At 37.7% G+C, this 15,589-nt stretch overlaps 1 protein-coding gene across 6 annotated transcripts in view; it reads left to right on the top strand.

Annotated features, from left to right (window-relative positions):
• LOC124169616 (trithorax group protein osa-like) overlaps positions 1-15,589 on the top strand; it is a 430,983-nt gene that overhangs the window by 147,727 nt on the left and 267,667 nt on the right. The window lies entirely within an intron of this gene.

Raw genomic sequence — 15,589 nt, 5'->3', positions numbered from 1 at the left:
TACCGCGGAGATTTCTGGGAAATACGAGCGAAATAGTCTCGCTGGCGGAGCTGGGAAACTTTGAAGACAGTGTGTTACGGGGAAGGAAGTGAGATTGGTGCGGTGGTTGATGGGGCAAAAGTGATTGAAACGATTTTGGCGGGAAGAGAATGGGCGGTTAGGAAAGGGGTTTCTCATTCGCTAAAAGCCGCGCCAGACATTTAAGGAGGTGGGCTCGCGACTGCGCATTCAAAAACAATTACTTCTTGCTCGCATTATCGGGAAAAAAAGTATTTCATCCGCAGAAGACTTCCATTAAGGTTAAAATAGCCTCGATAGTTTGAGGCGTGGCTTGGTGAAATTGCATCATGTTGAATCCAAAAAAAACCTTTTAAATTTCACATAAATGATTTCATTAATGAACAGTTTCGTTGCTGTGCGACATCGTTAGGTGCAAATACAGGATACAGGAAGGGTGTTACCTCATATGCATTGAGGCAGTAGGGGTGGAGGGTTGGCCCAGATGGGGAAGCTAGGATGGAGGGTATGGTGGTCCATAAGTCATACAAAGTTACCAAATAGGAGGCACACAGAGTTACATAATGGGAGGAAAACAATGTAACGAAATGGAAAATGTAACTATTTTGCCTCTCATATGGTATATTTGTATGACTTAAAGACCACCATAACCTCCATTCTAGCTTCCCCATCTTAGCCAACCTTCCACCCGTACTGACTCACTGTATATGAGGTAATACCCTTCCTGTACCGTAAATCGGCCTGACTTTACCCCAAGGGGCCTGACTTTTCCCCACCCCGTCAAAAATGTTTCATTTTATAGAAATGGATACTATGTTGTCGATTTGGAGGTTTTTTTATTTATTTTTCTTGGATTCTTTGGCAACACTGCAAGACATTAAAAGGTTTTTCCAGTAGTCTAGCATGTTCTAGTGAAGGGTGCTGTTGATTTTGTGATGAGGGTGTTTTTGTGGTACTAAAGTTTATATATAAAAAGTTGCTGATTGTCGGCCTCCTAGACGCTTCCAGAAGATGAGCTATGTATTTTTTTACTCAAAATTTACCAAAGATCAGCTGCATAAATCATATATTTGTTCACATCAATCACGAAGAATTATATTAGCAAGTTTCTGGGACAAAGTACCTTTTCAGAGAAATCCGGAATGACTTTACCCCAGACATATTCTTGGGGAAAAGTCGCATAGTTTCTCATTTCATGGGAATGTTCAATGTTTTATCGTAAAATTACTGTTGAATTTGAGTTTTCTGTTTTCCTTTCCCCTCCCATGTCCTTACACTTTATTTTCGATCATTTTTGGTGTAGGTAGTAAAATGCCCTCTAAATACAAAAGAAATCCAGGAGCCTAGTCTTAAAATTGACACTTTCTAACATATAAACTCTTAAAATACTCATATGATGTTTCATTTCTCTAAAAATCTTTTCTTGTGTGTGTAACAATAGGAATAAAATGTTGGGGAAAAGTCACCCGATTCCCGCCAGACTTTGCTGCAACGACATTGAAAAACAAAAAAAAAATATTTTTAATACTTAACTGATCTAAAAAGGTGATTTTCAGTAACTGTAAAATATCGACAATCTAACCTGAAAGAAATGAAAAAAAAATATTTCAAGCAATTTAAACAAAAATGAAGTGAGGAGTCAAAATATTTGGGGCAAAGTCAGGCCGTTTTACGGTATCCTATTTTTGCACCTGACGGTGTATTTGAATCTGTACACAGAATGTGGATATCAATCGTTTCGTATAAAAGTTATTTTTTTTCTGCTATTTGAGACGACTGTGACGCTATTTTTGTGAGGCACTAAATTAATGTCATAATTAATAAAAAAAGTAGTGCGGTGACGTAAGTGCATTAATTCTTTATCATGTTTATCATGGTCATAATATATAACGGACATAATGTCAGTTTTTGTCTCAACTTGTATTCATTCTACTAAATTTATCCAGTATTTAGATAAGTTACGTTAGCAGAACGACATTCTGTTCAGACATTCAATTTTTTAAATGCAATATCCGTAAAATATTGTTCGGAAATCCCATTTTTTGAGGGCGTCAGTGTTTTTCACGAATTTTTATAATTTTTAGCATTCACTTTTTTTTTTAATTCAAACAATTTCCCTATTTATTTCCATTCAGAAAACACAAATGTCAGTGAATTGGGTACGATTAGACGAGCATATTTCGAAATTTCTTAACCAACCCTTAAAATAATTTAGAAAACTCATCGTAGTGGCGGAAACTTTAATGGCAACCATTCACGTGTGTTTTAATGCAATCAAAATAATTAAAATATTGCTGATATTCATCGTAGACAAATAATTTTATTTGTATATGGATTTAACTCAAATATCTACTTTGGTGGTCAGCTATATTGACATTTATGACTATCAACAAGGCCACATACTCATTACAAATTACGTTAAAACAATAAAAGTTATTGCTTTGATGTCTGCAGCGTCATAAAAAAGAGAGCACGATGCTAACCGAATTTTTATCGCAGGTTACTCTTGGTATAACATGTACTTGATGGATTAATTATTTCATTCTCGGCTCTAATTAATCACTATCATTTCATGAATAATTTTCTAAATATGTATTTGTTATTTAAGATGACTCTAGTCGAGTTTCGTTTAGAATTTGCGAGTTGTTCAAATTTATGAGTCGTTTTTTCTTGGAACATTTAAGAACAAAAAGTGGCATTTTTTGGAAATGAATTTAATTTCAGCGAAAAATGTTTTACGAGATAAAATCTCCGCACGAGTTTATTTATTCTAATGAGTGTGCAGTAATTAATTTTGAATTATAATTTTATATAAAGGCAAATTATATTTGTATGTTCATGGTCATAGTATTTATTATAACTTGTTTACATTATTTTAGTTACATTTCTCATGTTTACAAAAATTAATGAATCCTCAAATTTGTTTTCCTCGTCTTAAATGATCGTTTGCGTAACCTTATCTTTTGACCAGAGATTATGACCAGTTTCAAGCTACGGTAAATATTGGGATAGAAATTGGAGAGTAAAAATGCTCTTTTGTTTCCTTTTCGAGATCAGCGCAGGCAAATGCTACCTTTCTCAGTAAGGAATGCGAATAGTTTGTGACGTCACTCGCCGTTCTCGTCCAACCATCATTAGCGCTTCGTTACTACCACTTTGTGTCATGTCTTGAAGCTCCGTTGATGCCTCGGACTTTTCTAGGGGCCTCAGGCTTCGTTGCTTTTTTATTTGATTTTTGACTCCGTCGTTGGATTTTATTTATGTAAGCAATTTCTCACATAGAGAATTTCTATTTACAGTGATGTAGACACAAATATAAAATATAAACGTAAACGATCAAAAAATAAGAGTACAGGCTAAACATAGTCAAGGCCACAAATACAAGACACGTGGAAAGTAAGTAATACTAGACACGTGAAGAGGGAGGTAGAGAAAGAGGTTTATTTATTCAGAGGATGGGACATTGCGATATTGATTAACGAGTTTAAGGGCTTATAAAACGGTTTAACATTACTCGGCAATGAATTCAAATGGGAGTAAATGCTGTGGTGGAGTGAGCGTTTGACGAGGGATAGTCTAGGGATTGTCATATCGAGTAAGGAATGCGTACGTGTGGATCGAATGGTGAAACCTATATTAATGGAGGAAAACAAACGAGAACAATGAATGTGTGAGTTTAGAATATGGTAAATAAATTTTTAATCTGTTTTAACCCTCCGATGACAGAGATCCGGAATTGACAGAGAACATAGGATCGAAATGGTAGGAATGTAACGGAAGTGGGTAAGTCTGTGTTTTACAAATCTGGCGAAGTAGCTATTTATATGTTCATATATATGTATAAATAGCAATACTACATAGCATACTAGCTGTCCCGGCGAACGTCGTACTGCCTAATATTCAATAAACAGTTTAGTTACATCATTTATAATCAGAGCCAGCTGTATTTATTTGAATACCTTTTGATTTACTGTAATAAAATAAGAAAAAATCATTTAAACTACAAAAATAAGTTTTAAGTATTTGTTTTCGTTACTTCCACCATTTTTTATTGTTTATTATGTTACTCGGGGATGATAAAAATCCACAACAACAAATATCAATAAAATCGGCACAGCCGTTCTTGAGTTATAAATGGTGTAACTGTCACGATTTTCGACCTTATTTTATATTTTATAAAAGATTTACGTACTTTTAAGAGAAATCGAAGAATGAATATCTCTGGTAAGTTATTATTTCATGCGTTCATTCAACAGGGTGGTTTCCTATTATTTTTTCTGGCTCCCGCTGTCACCGTGTGAGTTGACCTTGGGGCGAGGCTTTGAGCGCTGATACGACGCAGGATGATAGCAGGTAGCAGAGTACCCTGCTAGCAGATAGCGCTTGGCTTAGAAAAGGATTATTAATACCTTATCAAACGAAGAAAACTTTCCGACCTTAGCCAGTTTTAATAAATGATTATTAAGACATGTTTCCCTGAGCTCTGTGCCTCATGCATGCATTGGTAATCTCAGACGACGTATAACTCCTATCTACTCGTATAGAAACTAGGTCCCTGTGACGTCAGGTGGAGTGGCATCGCATGGGCGCCATTCTGGCCTTTTTCAAATGAGGATAAAATTGACCATTGCCATTCATGTAAACCGGGATTTCTAAAACCAAATAATTTGTATATTATGAATACACTAATGGCGGGTAACGAATCGAAATCAATGTCTTTCGTTTTCTTTGATGAAGGAAACTACCCTATTTATGCACGTAATATCAAATATGGGTTGGACTGAAATACCTCGGAAGAGGAAAGGTAGACTAGAGCGGAGAATTTTGGGGAAACTAGAAAGTGAATGTTTGATCAGAGAAAGGAAAAGGTGAAGGGATAATGATGATGCCGACAAAGAGGTTTTGTAGTGGAATATGGATATAGGTGGGCTCTTAGGGAGTCTGAGTTTTATGGTGGTATGCGTAGCCGTACCCAAGTGCTTACTCAGATCCTTGCAGACTTCTTTCATCGAAAATGAATGTTAAGGCCGCTTTTAAACCGCTCGGAGAAATCTTACCGCCACCTAAATTTGGTAGGAGTTACTTCCTCTATAATTTATCTAAGTAATGCATTTAGCATTATTAAACTTCTCAGATAGGTCAGCTTAATAAAAATTTCGCAGTGGCAAATTACGTTGGAATTCCTCAAGTAACTGTAGAACATATTCCATTGAATGAGATGAAAATTAATTTTCATCATAAAATTCTACCTCATGTTAATGAACTTATTAAGAATATTTATATCTAATATATCATTTATTGACATTGCATTTTTAAATTTAATAAACACAGACTTTGGGTCTAATGTTATCTCGTAGTCTTCCGTGGCGTCCTTGCTTAGATGATCTCTCCATCTTTCGAGTTATCGCCGCGTTCTTTGTCATAGGGTGACAACAGTTAGGGTCTAATGTACTCTGCTAAAATCCAATTATATTCAGATTTGGAAAACTCATTTGTCGAAATGCCAGTGCAGCTACCAATTCTTTTTTGTGCAAAATTCGACTGTCTCACACCCCGAACAGTTAAATGTTTGTGCAAAGTAATTACGACTTTTTATGAATCATTGATTAAGAATTGTGATAGATAAAATTTTAAAATGGCAATTAAGCCGTTAAACATAATCAGAAGGCATGTTCATCGCTCTAACTTATTGATTCTTAATAAAATGCCAATGTCAACAATAAAATTGCCGTCAAAATGCATTTAAAACTAAACTAAAGGAACTAATGATTCAATAGGAAACTTTGACAAGTTTTTAAGTGTAAGATATTTGTGGTCTATACTTAGCAGACTTATGTTTTATTATTGCGCAAATTTATTCTACCCCTTAAGTTTTATACCTTAATAGCCAACAAACAGTGGTAGCGCCAGAGGTGGGGCAGGTTGGGCCCGGACTCACCCAACTTTTTTTCTGGCTTACTCAAATAAGACGGAAAATTTTCATAATCGAAGTCCTAGGTTTAAATTTATTGTACAAAGATAACGTCTTAAGGCCTGAGGCATAATTTGTTTTTTCTTCGTGGCATGTTAGGGAAGGGGTACTATTCGTGTAATGTCAAGAAATAAGTGTCTTAAAGTATATTTTTTCATTCATATTTATCCACCTTAACTCGAGGTTATGCCCATCCATTTTATAATCTGGCCCACCCGTGTGACACATGCTGGAGCCTGTGCTGCCGAAAAACAGTAAAGGATATTTTCATCCTTCTATCTACTACAGCTACTGATTGGGTTTTTGTCACAAATGCGGAGTCCGAACTGCAAGATTTTCTGTGGTAAAACTAAACAAAAGTTCGCCGGGAGGAAAAATGTGAAAGTTCGAAAAAGTATATTCTTTTTCGAGATATACCGACTTGAATTACTTTAAATAGCTTTACAGAACTAAAAATGTTGCAATGATATCGACATTTTTTAAATGACATCGACAAATGATATCGACATTCAGGGAAATGATCTTCCTCTGACGGAAACTAGATTTATTTTTGGTCGTTTGTTTGGTGTTGAAATTAATCAATCCTTAATACCTCAATCAGTAACTCAATGTGAAGTTTGCATAAGTTTGGGTACAGTAAATCTCAGGTAAGATATTACAATTTATTTTCGTTATTACGTTTATACGGTGCGGTTAATTTTTCCTACCTTGCAGTAAAAAATCAAATATCACCCGCGTAAAGCTTAGATATTTTATTGGTAAACAAATCCTCATGCCGCTTCACCCTAAAACTTATTCCCGAACACAAAAATATTCAGATCGAATCATTTTTGGATATTTGCTTGTTTTAGAGTGTTCAATTGTCTGGTTTGGTCTTTTTTTGTAAAAATCGATTTCAACGCAACGAAATATATTTTGAAAAATCGATAATGCTTTACTTATGGAAGTTACTTTGGTAATTTCTAATTTAAGTGCTATTCTAATTTATGTTGAGTTGTTGTGAACGTGGCTGAAGGGTTCGAGGGGATGACTCTATGTGCGAAGACTGCCTGAAGTTTTTGGAAGGTTGAAAGGTTGTGGCGAGTGGTTTGGGGGAGCCCGTGAAACTGCCGAAGGGTACCCAATTATTCATTGTCAGGGCTTCGAATACGTCCACCCACGCTCCGTCACCCTGGGTGGTTCCTTTAGAAGTCTTTCCCAGGACCTTCTCAATCTTTAAAACGCTCTTCCTCGAGGACCACACGTCTGCTAACGTGCGGTTTGTAAAGATTTATGGAAAAAAATCATGATTTGGTATCCCACCAGCTGACCGGAAAGTTTCTCAGGATCCAACTTGCCAAATCTCCGATCATCGTTCCACTGCGGTGGACGTTCCTTCATTGATATTGTGTCTGCCTAAGGGTTACTATTCTCCATTCTGTAACCAAGAATGCATACTAAAGCTGCGAATAATTGTATCATATAATCAGATCTGAGCATTTTTTTGAGAATTAGTTAAAGGGCTTAGCGGGGTGAGGATTTGTTTAGCTTAGGTATATCTTTTAGGGTGTGAAATTTGTTTTTCTTCTGTAAGGTAGAACGAAAATAACCACATCGCACTGACGTAGTAACGAAAATGAATGGTAATATCTTACCTGAGATCAACCGTACCATATCTTAGGCAAACTTCGTGTTGAATAACTGATTGAGATATTAAGAAGAATGAATAATTCCGCCGTTGTAACTATCTGTTTCGTCATTTTCGTTCAACCACAGTATTTATAATTTATTAAGAGTATTAATTTCTTAATAACTCCCGTCGAAATGTAGGGAGAAGCAGGAATTGTATTTTTATATTGACTTTTCTGCGTTGAAGCCACTTTATTTGTTGAGAAACATTTTTGATCCATAGTATACATGCGAGTTCTGATGGGATATATAATAATAAACTTTGTTAGGTTCTCAAATAGATTAGAAAAAGCACGACTCTAGTTTAATAACATATTTACATTTTCAGGTTATGTTATCATACTCGGGTCGTGCTTTTTCAAATATATTAGTGAACCTAACTATGTTTATTCTTTCATTTTACATTTAGGAAATGTTTTACACAGGAACACCTGTAGTAGATATGTGTGTATCAAACAACTTCACTTGACATTTTTCATGAACTTTTTGCTTTGATGAGCTATTTTATTGTAAATTGTGTTTTTTGCTCCAAGGGTTTTTTCCCAGAGCATAATAAATATCTATTCTATTCTAGTCATCAGCTATATTTTGGAAGTAAATGTTTATTTATTTATTGCCACACCACCGGAAACAGCATTATTTGGTCTTTATAACGGGCTTTTCATGATATTTAACAATTTAACGTACACCAATATCCATGCCCTGGATGGTAAAAACCCACCCAGGCGGGAGCCGATAATAATAAAAGATAACTAATATAAATAAAAAAATAAAATAAATTTTAGAATAATTGTGGAAATATTAATAGCTTCGTTTCTCAGTTCAATGTCCTATTAACGTAGTTAGAACGGCATCGCCTGAAGTCAAGTGATGTACACGGGCTACCAATTATTTACGCAAAAGAGTCGCCAAAAATTTAAACAAGAGAAAACATAGTTAGGAATGAAATGAGAGTGCAATTTTGTACCTCAGCACAATGGAAACACCGATAATAATATTTCAAAACGTATTTACAGCAGTCAACTTGACTAGTTTCGACACTGCTTCCAACCATTGCACACCGAACTGTTGATTACCCACCATGACTAAATATTCACAATCTATGTGGTAAATCCTGAATAAATATATTTATTTATAAACAAAAGATATGTAAGACGTATGTAAAAATGGGAAACTAAACATGTTTTCGTAATTTAGGCGAAGTCGGTGTAGTGGAGGCGATGTTGGCACCGGAAATTCCCAGCCGCCTTGCCGTTTTCAGACATTATTTTGCGAATACCTTTCTTATTTAATCATGAACTTGTACCCTCCCGTGCATATTTAGATTCGTCACAAAATTTGTTTCATATGAGTGCCGTCTTTACAACTCCTCGCTACAAACAGCTTCGCTAGCTCGAAAAAACCGTAAATCTCCATAAGAGCCCATGTTAAATTATCCCAAATTTTCCGTCAAATATCTCAAAAACGGCGCATGAGCACAATCTCTTTTTCTTTGGATCATTGAAAACTCGTCTTCAAAATAATACGTGACGAAAAATTCATCCAACTCTTGTAACTTCTACCGAAGCGCTATAACTACCTGTGCCTGTTTTCTGCATCTTCCATTTTCTACGTACTCAGCCTACCTTCCTTCCTTACATTCCCTCGTTCCGTTTTTATTCAGTCTGTCCTACCAACCCCTTCGTCCCCTCTCCTCTCCCTTCCCCATATGCCCTCACGTCCATTTTTTATTCTCACCAGGAGCCATTCCTCAGTCCCCTTGACGCGCATCCCACGCTTCCTTTGTTTCCTTGACGGCAAGATTCCTGCGTCTCCCGTCGTGTCGCCCGCGTCGCGTTCCCGCCCGAAATTCATGGACACAGACATCACCGCGTCCTCACTTCTTTTCAAGCACCGTATTCCGTCTCCGCGCTCCGGACACAGTCGTGAAAATAAGCGGGCACGAATGGGAGAAGGCAGAACATTTTACTTCGCTGTGCAGAGGAAAAAACACCCGTGGTAGTGAAGAGATAAAGGAGGGAATAGAGCTTGGGAGAGTGACATTTTCATAAATAAAATATGCGGATCTACCGCATGAAAAACAGGGCCACTAGTTTGTTTCACGAAGAGAAAAGGCGAAGATAAACAGATGTGAACAGGGTAAAAATGCTTTTCCCTATATAATGCCTATTACTTGGCCAGTACGTTCAAGGATAAGGTAGTTGCCTCGTTGAGTATAATTTTAGAGAAATTACCTATGCTTTTCTGTAATGTAGCGGTAAAATCTGTTATGCAATAACCCTGCCCTGACGGTGTACTTGGGTTTAAATCCTGGCGGTAGAAGAGAATTTTCAGAGACTACTCGATCCCTGCTTGAGTGTTGTGTGGAGGAAATTTCAAGCGCAACACTCCGTCTGTAGGATGGGACGTTAAGCCGTGGACCCCTTGCTGCCTTACGTTAACAGCAGGCTAATGCCCATGCCGGGTTTCTCTCCATCTTTCCTACCATACCCTTCCCTCATGGCGGAAATGACTTCAGCTTTCGACTCTCGCCTTCTTCAAGTACCATATATGAGTGGGTGAGAAGCCAAGGGGTACAAGTGATTTCTTTTATCCACTCAGACTTATGTACAGAAAGCAAACAAGATCAATGCGATGTTTAGTAGTGCATTTGATTTTCCACTCGGTATCAGCATAGAGCAGAGAGACACTCGTATCCCTTGGCAACCAAGTTTTTGTGTATTTATTATAACAATTAACTCTACCCCACTCTGTTGAGAAAAAAATCACTTGTACCCCTTGGCTTCTCAACCCCTCATACACCATATCATACGATCGCCTTTATTCTGCCGACAACTCCATTAGCGGACAATTTTTCCTGGAATCGAATGTATGGGCGATATAAATTCCACCTCTTTTCAGCGGTCTGCTCCATCAACGGCCAGTGGCGATCCAATTCTCCAGAGGACGCATACATCCCTCTCCACCGGTCTATTTTAGTGACCGATTACTTTCATGAAACGAATGCTATCATTTTGAAAATTTCTGGATAAGTAGGGTAGTCTCAGTACACAAAGCTTATGTGGCTCAAACATTAATAAATTTTTATCAAAGCATTCTGCCGAACAAGGTAGGAGCATCTGAGAATCACTCCGGCCGTCTCCACTCCCATCTAGAACTTCCCTCCTCAAATTTTGATCGAGCTACTCCCTCTTCTTCTCTTAATAAATTCTATTCTCTTACTCTCCGCATACCATACATTCTTTCGTCTTGAACGGTTTTTTACATACCCTCCCCGCTCATTCTTCGCTCAATCCCAACCCTCAGTCTATCTCATGTAAAATCTTTTTATCCTCGAACTTTTTCATTCCTCTTCCTGTCCGACCATTTCCACTTCTCTATTCTTCTGTTATCCCACATTTTTACGCTTTTATTCTCTTCTCGTCCTCCTTCCTCCACGTCCACTGTTTTGCACCTTAAAGTGCTAAACTGAAATTCAGAGTCTTCTCTGAACTTTTATTCAACTTCTTTCTCAATGGGCCTACGTCCGATTCGTCCCCTACTTCCTCTACATGAGCACCTCCTTTCCCAGCGAAAAATCTCTTCCGCATGCCTTTATTGATATGTCCATTTTCCTATAATTTCCTCACCAAAAAGTTGAATTAATTCATATGCTCAAGTTTGTGACCACATACTTTTATCTTGAGCCTCACATTCCAATATCGCAGTACTTTAGAAAACCGTATTACCCTAGTCTTCTTATGATTACTCTTCATGTCATATTCATCATCCCATCTTCATCATGTCTTTCCAACGCATCCATCAGTGCTTGCAATCCTTTCAGCGACTGGCTAATCGACGCCTGGTCATCCGCGAAAGTCATATATTACTTCGGAGATAAAATTTTCAGTTAAAAGAAACTATTATCAAATTTTATATACTGGCAAATTCTGACCTTGGTCCACTCTATTGCCACTTAATCTGAAAATTTCAGGATGATTACACTTTCATGATGATTTAAGGCATACGTCACCAAAAACGACCGGCGAAGCCGAAGTTCTCAACCGACCAACCCGTAGAATTAACTTCATCGAAATACTTTGGAGTGCCGTTTTCGAATTGATGACGTTAGCTGTCAATTTTTTGGCAGAAATATCTTTAACAGCTCTGGTTTAATCGATTATATGATTCGCCTCTGAAAAGTAGAAAAAAATCATCCGCCTTGACCAGTATTTGAACCCCGGACCCCCCGAATTCCGATCGAGTGCTTTAGCCAGTTAAGCTACCGAGGTGACATTCTTCCCTGCGGAAATTTGAGGGCTATACCGGACAAGGTGGGCATTCTTCCATGGCATATCTTCCACAGGGAAGAATGCCGTCTCGGTAGCTTAACTGCTAAAGCACTCGACCATTCATCAGGGGATCCGGGTTCGAATCCTGATCAAGATGGATGATTTTTTTCTCTGGAGATTTTTCGCACAATTTGTGCATTGCGGGTGACTACGTAAAGTTATCACCGTAGCAAGTCCCGATACTCTTAAATTAAAAAAAAAGAAAATAAAATAAAAAAGATGAAAACACGCTTTTTTCCTTAAAAGTAAAAAATAAGCTTTTCCTCACTCGGATAATAAAGCGTAGGAGCTGATTAGGTTTAGGCATTAGTATTGGGTGACAACTGACAACCATTACTCATTTATCAGCCTCTTCTACACTCGTTTCTTATAAACCTACGTAGCAACATTTACGCTTCACTCTTTATTTTCCGGGTGATGAAAAACCTATTTTTCACTTGTATTAGTTATTAGTGCATTTTATACCGTTTTTCGGAAAATACACGTTTTTTATCTTTATTTCCTTTTTATTAAATTATAAGATTTTATCAAGAGAAACAATTTAGAATATTTTATTTACACCTGTAATACGGGGCGCAGTTAGTGCGAATCTATTTTAATGGTGTAATTATGGCGTAGTATACTTGACCGTAGTTCGTAGGACTTCATAATTTTCGCGAATAAAAATGTGTGTTACTTCATATCTTTCATATCCATCACGCGAGTCTTAGAATTCGTGGCGTTATTTCGATTTTTCCTCAATTTTCGATAGTGCTTGAACCTTACCTCCACATTTAAAAACAGCAATCAATGATGGGATCGCAATAATTCGCATTTGGGAAAGTCAACGAGTTCTAGTTATTCGCAATTGGATTTAACAACACGTTACCATTTGGTAATTTTGAACCTTTCGCTCGCTTTCTCCCGCATAATCTTTCAGCCATCCTGTGTATGTTCCCCCGCGAGGCGCGTCAGTCGAGGTCAAAGATGGATTTACGGCCCAGAGCTCCATCTTGCCAGAGCTCGAACCTCATGAAAAATGAAACATGTTGATATCCACACTGGCTCTCGCTCCAAGCCCCCTGCGTTCCCAAAACAGAAGGGTTAGTTTCCCGGCCTCGTTATCGTTTGACTACGCGCTGTGAATAAATCAATGAGTTTTTGGGAACTTCCTCCCTTTTCAGGGGTTCGGATGGCAGCTTAATATTTCATCATCGCCGAGGTGATTTCTTTTTTATCACTCCTTAACCATTCAGCGTTTGGAGAATTTAGATCTCCGGATTAAAACTATATTAAAGCGACGATAAATAAAGCTTTATGGTAAATTTGTTCCGTGAAAGAGGCTACACAAGTGAGTTCAGTTTAAAGCTTGAAGATCACATAATTATACTCTTATTAGCGAAAGAAATGTATTCGATACATTAGCCAAAGAAATAATAAATAAAAATCGATGCAAGCATCTCGAAACTGATGGAAGCTCTGTCGAGAGCCTGAAGGCCACACAGTTATACTCACATTATCGTACGAGGGCGATTTTTTTTTCAAATTCCGATCGCTCAGAAAAAACACCATGCAAGTGACAGGCGGATACTGAGCTGGTAGGGCAACTGCACGTCCTCCGTACCACGCACGCAGTCACTTTTGACCGTAAGTTGATAGTTTAAGGTTGGTAGCATCTCATTAACTACACTTCATCAATTGATTCTCCCGCAAAGTTTGCACTGCGGAGAGACAACCAGACAACTCGCTAAGTGGCTTCAGCGTTGACATGTCTTGACCTTATTGCCGAAAAAAGTGAATTATTTTAAATGCACTGTGGCTAGAGTGTGAAAAATTACGTCCATTCCCATTCAAAACAAAAGAAGAGACATTCTGACTTCTGGAAGCGTTCCGATCCATGACAACGCCCGTCATCTCAGCACTGATGCAGCCCAACTGCTCCTTGAGCAATATCAGTGGGACATTTTCGATCACTCGCCGTGCAATGTCGACATTGTGTCCTGTGACTTCCATATTTACGCTGAAATGAAGAAGTGGCTTGGAAGAAAGCATATTCAAACGGGCGATGAGCTTCAGGGGTAAGGCAAAATTCATTGAAAGACATTGGTGGTAACATCCTATGAAGAAGGTATAGTCCCTGACCCATCGGAGGTTGAAAAAAATAGGCCCTCGTAACAAAAGTATATTCGATGCATTAGCTCAAAAAATAATGAGTTGACATCGGTGCAAGCGTCTCGAAAATGATTGAAGATGAAATCACCATAAGGTTTTAATGGCATGACATCATGTAAATTTATTTGAAAAATTAATGTTCAAATGACCGAACCAATTACACTCATTTCAGGTCAACATATAAAAATTTATTTTCAAATTCAAAACAAAAAGACAGATATGCATGCGCTTCTATAATTCATTTATAGGATATCTATCTTGGAAAATTTATTTTCGAACGGATGGCTGTGAGATGTTTGCCTATTCAGTTCCGTGATGTAAGTAGGCTGCTGTGGAAAAAAATAGTATTTATTACTGGGTCATTCCATGGCAACTCAACCAATTTTTGGAGGGCACAACACCCACCATCTCAGATTTTTGATTATTTTTCCCTGTTGTTCGTTTGAACCTTTGCTAAGAAAAATCCAAAAGACCCATTTCAAGTATTTCCAAGATTGAGTGTTTGAAGCCAAAGAGGAAGACAGAATAATTCTCCCCACCAGTAAAATTATTCAAAGCTTCCACATTTGTGACTCTGTAAAACCTAAACATTTTTAAAACAATAGCAACATGTTTGTAGCCTATAAAATTTTTACTAGCTTTGCTGGTTTGGTTTAGGTTTTAAAGGGGCACAAATATGGTATTTTTGAATAATTTTACTGGTGGGCAGAATTTTTCTGTGTGCCTCATTGACTTCAAACACTCATATCTTGGAAATACTTGAAATGGGTCTTTTGGATTTTTCTTAGCAAAGGTTCAAACGAACAACAGGGAAAAAATAATCACAATCTGAGATGGTGGGCGTAGGAACCTGGTGTAGTTGAGATGGAATGACCCTACTGTTCATTCACTTCATTCATCTAATTCATACTGTATACATATTGTATGATCCTTTGATTTATAATCTATTTCAGCTATCGATCCGCTTTGTGAAAATGGGATGAATTAATTGATGGCTGCGGAATGAAATTTACATCGTCCGATGGAAATGCCGAGCGATTATTAGTGCTGGAATAACTGTTGCTCGAGGTGAAGGTCGTGGATTTCAATTCCTCGTCAACAGCGTTATTCTACCGCATCATCGATTTTACGTCGTTAGGAAGATGGGAATCGGCCGGAGCCGTTGGAATCCGCTAGGATAACAATCTCAGCCTTCCTTTTTTTTCTTCTCTTCTCTTAGTCAGAAGTAGGAAAAAAAAGAAGTAATTGACTCAGATAATGGATGATCTCGGCGTCCGTGCTGCTCTGATAGGTAAATAAACTGAGTTTAATAGTTTGACATAATTATTTATGGTAAACGTACATTTTGCGGTGAATACTTGAACTTCGTGTTATATTAAGTTTAATTCACGCAATTGGTAGATCTTAAGGCCTCTTTACACGATACATTAACGCGTGTGAGTGAATGCCT

Source organism: Ischnura elegans, chromosome 12, assembly GCF_921293095.1.
Source record: "Ischnura elegans chromosome 12, ioIscEleg1.1, whole genome shotgun sequence".
NCBI lineage: Eukaryota > Metazoa > Arthropoda > Insecta > Odonata > Coenagrionidae > Ischnura > Ischnura elegans.
This window is presented reverse-complemented; position numbering and strand designations above follow the sequence as displayed.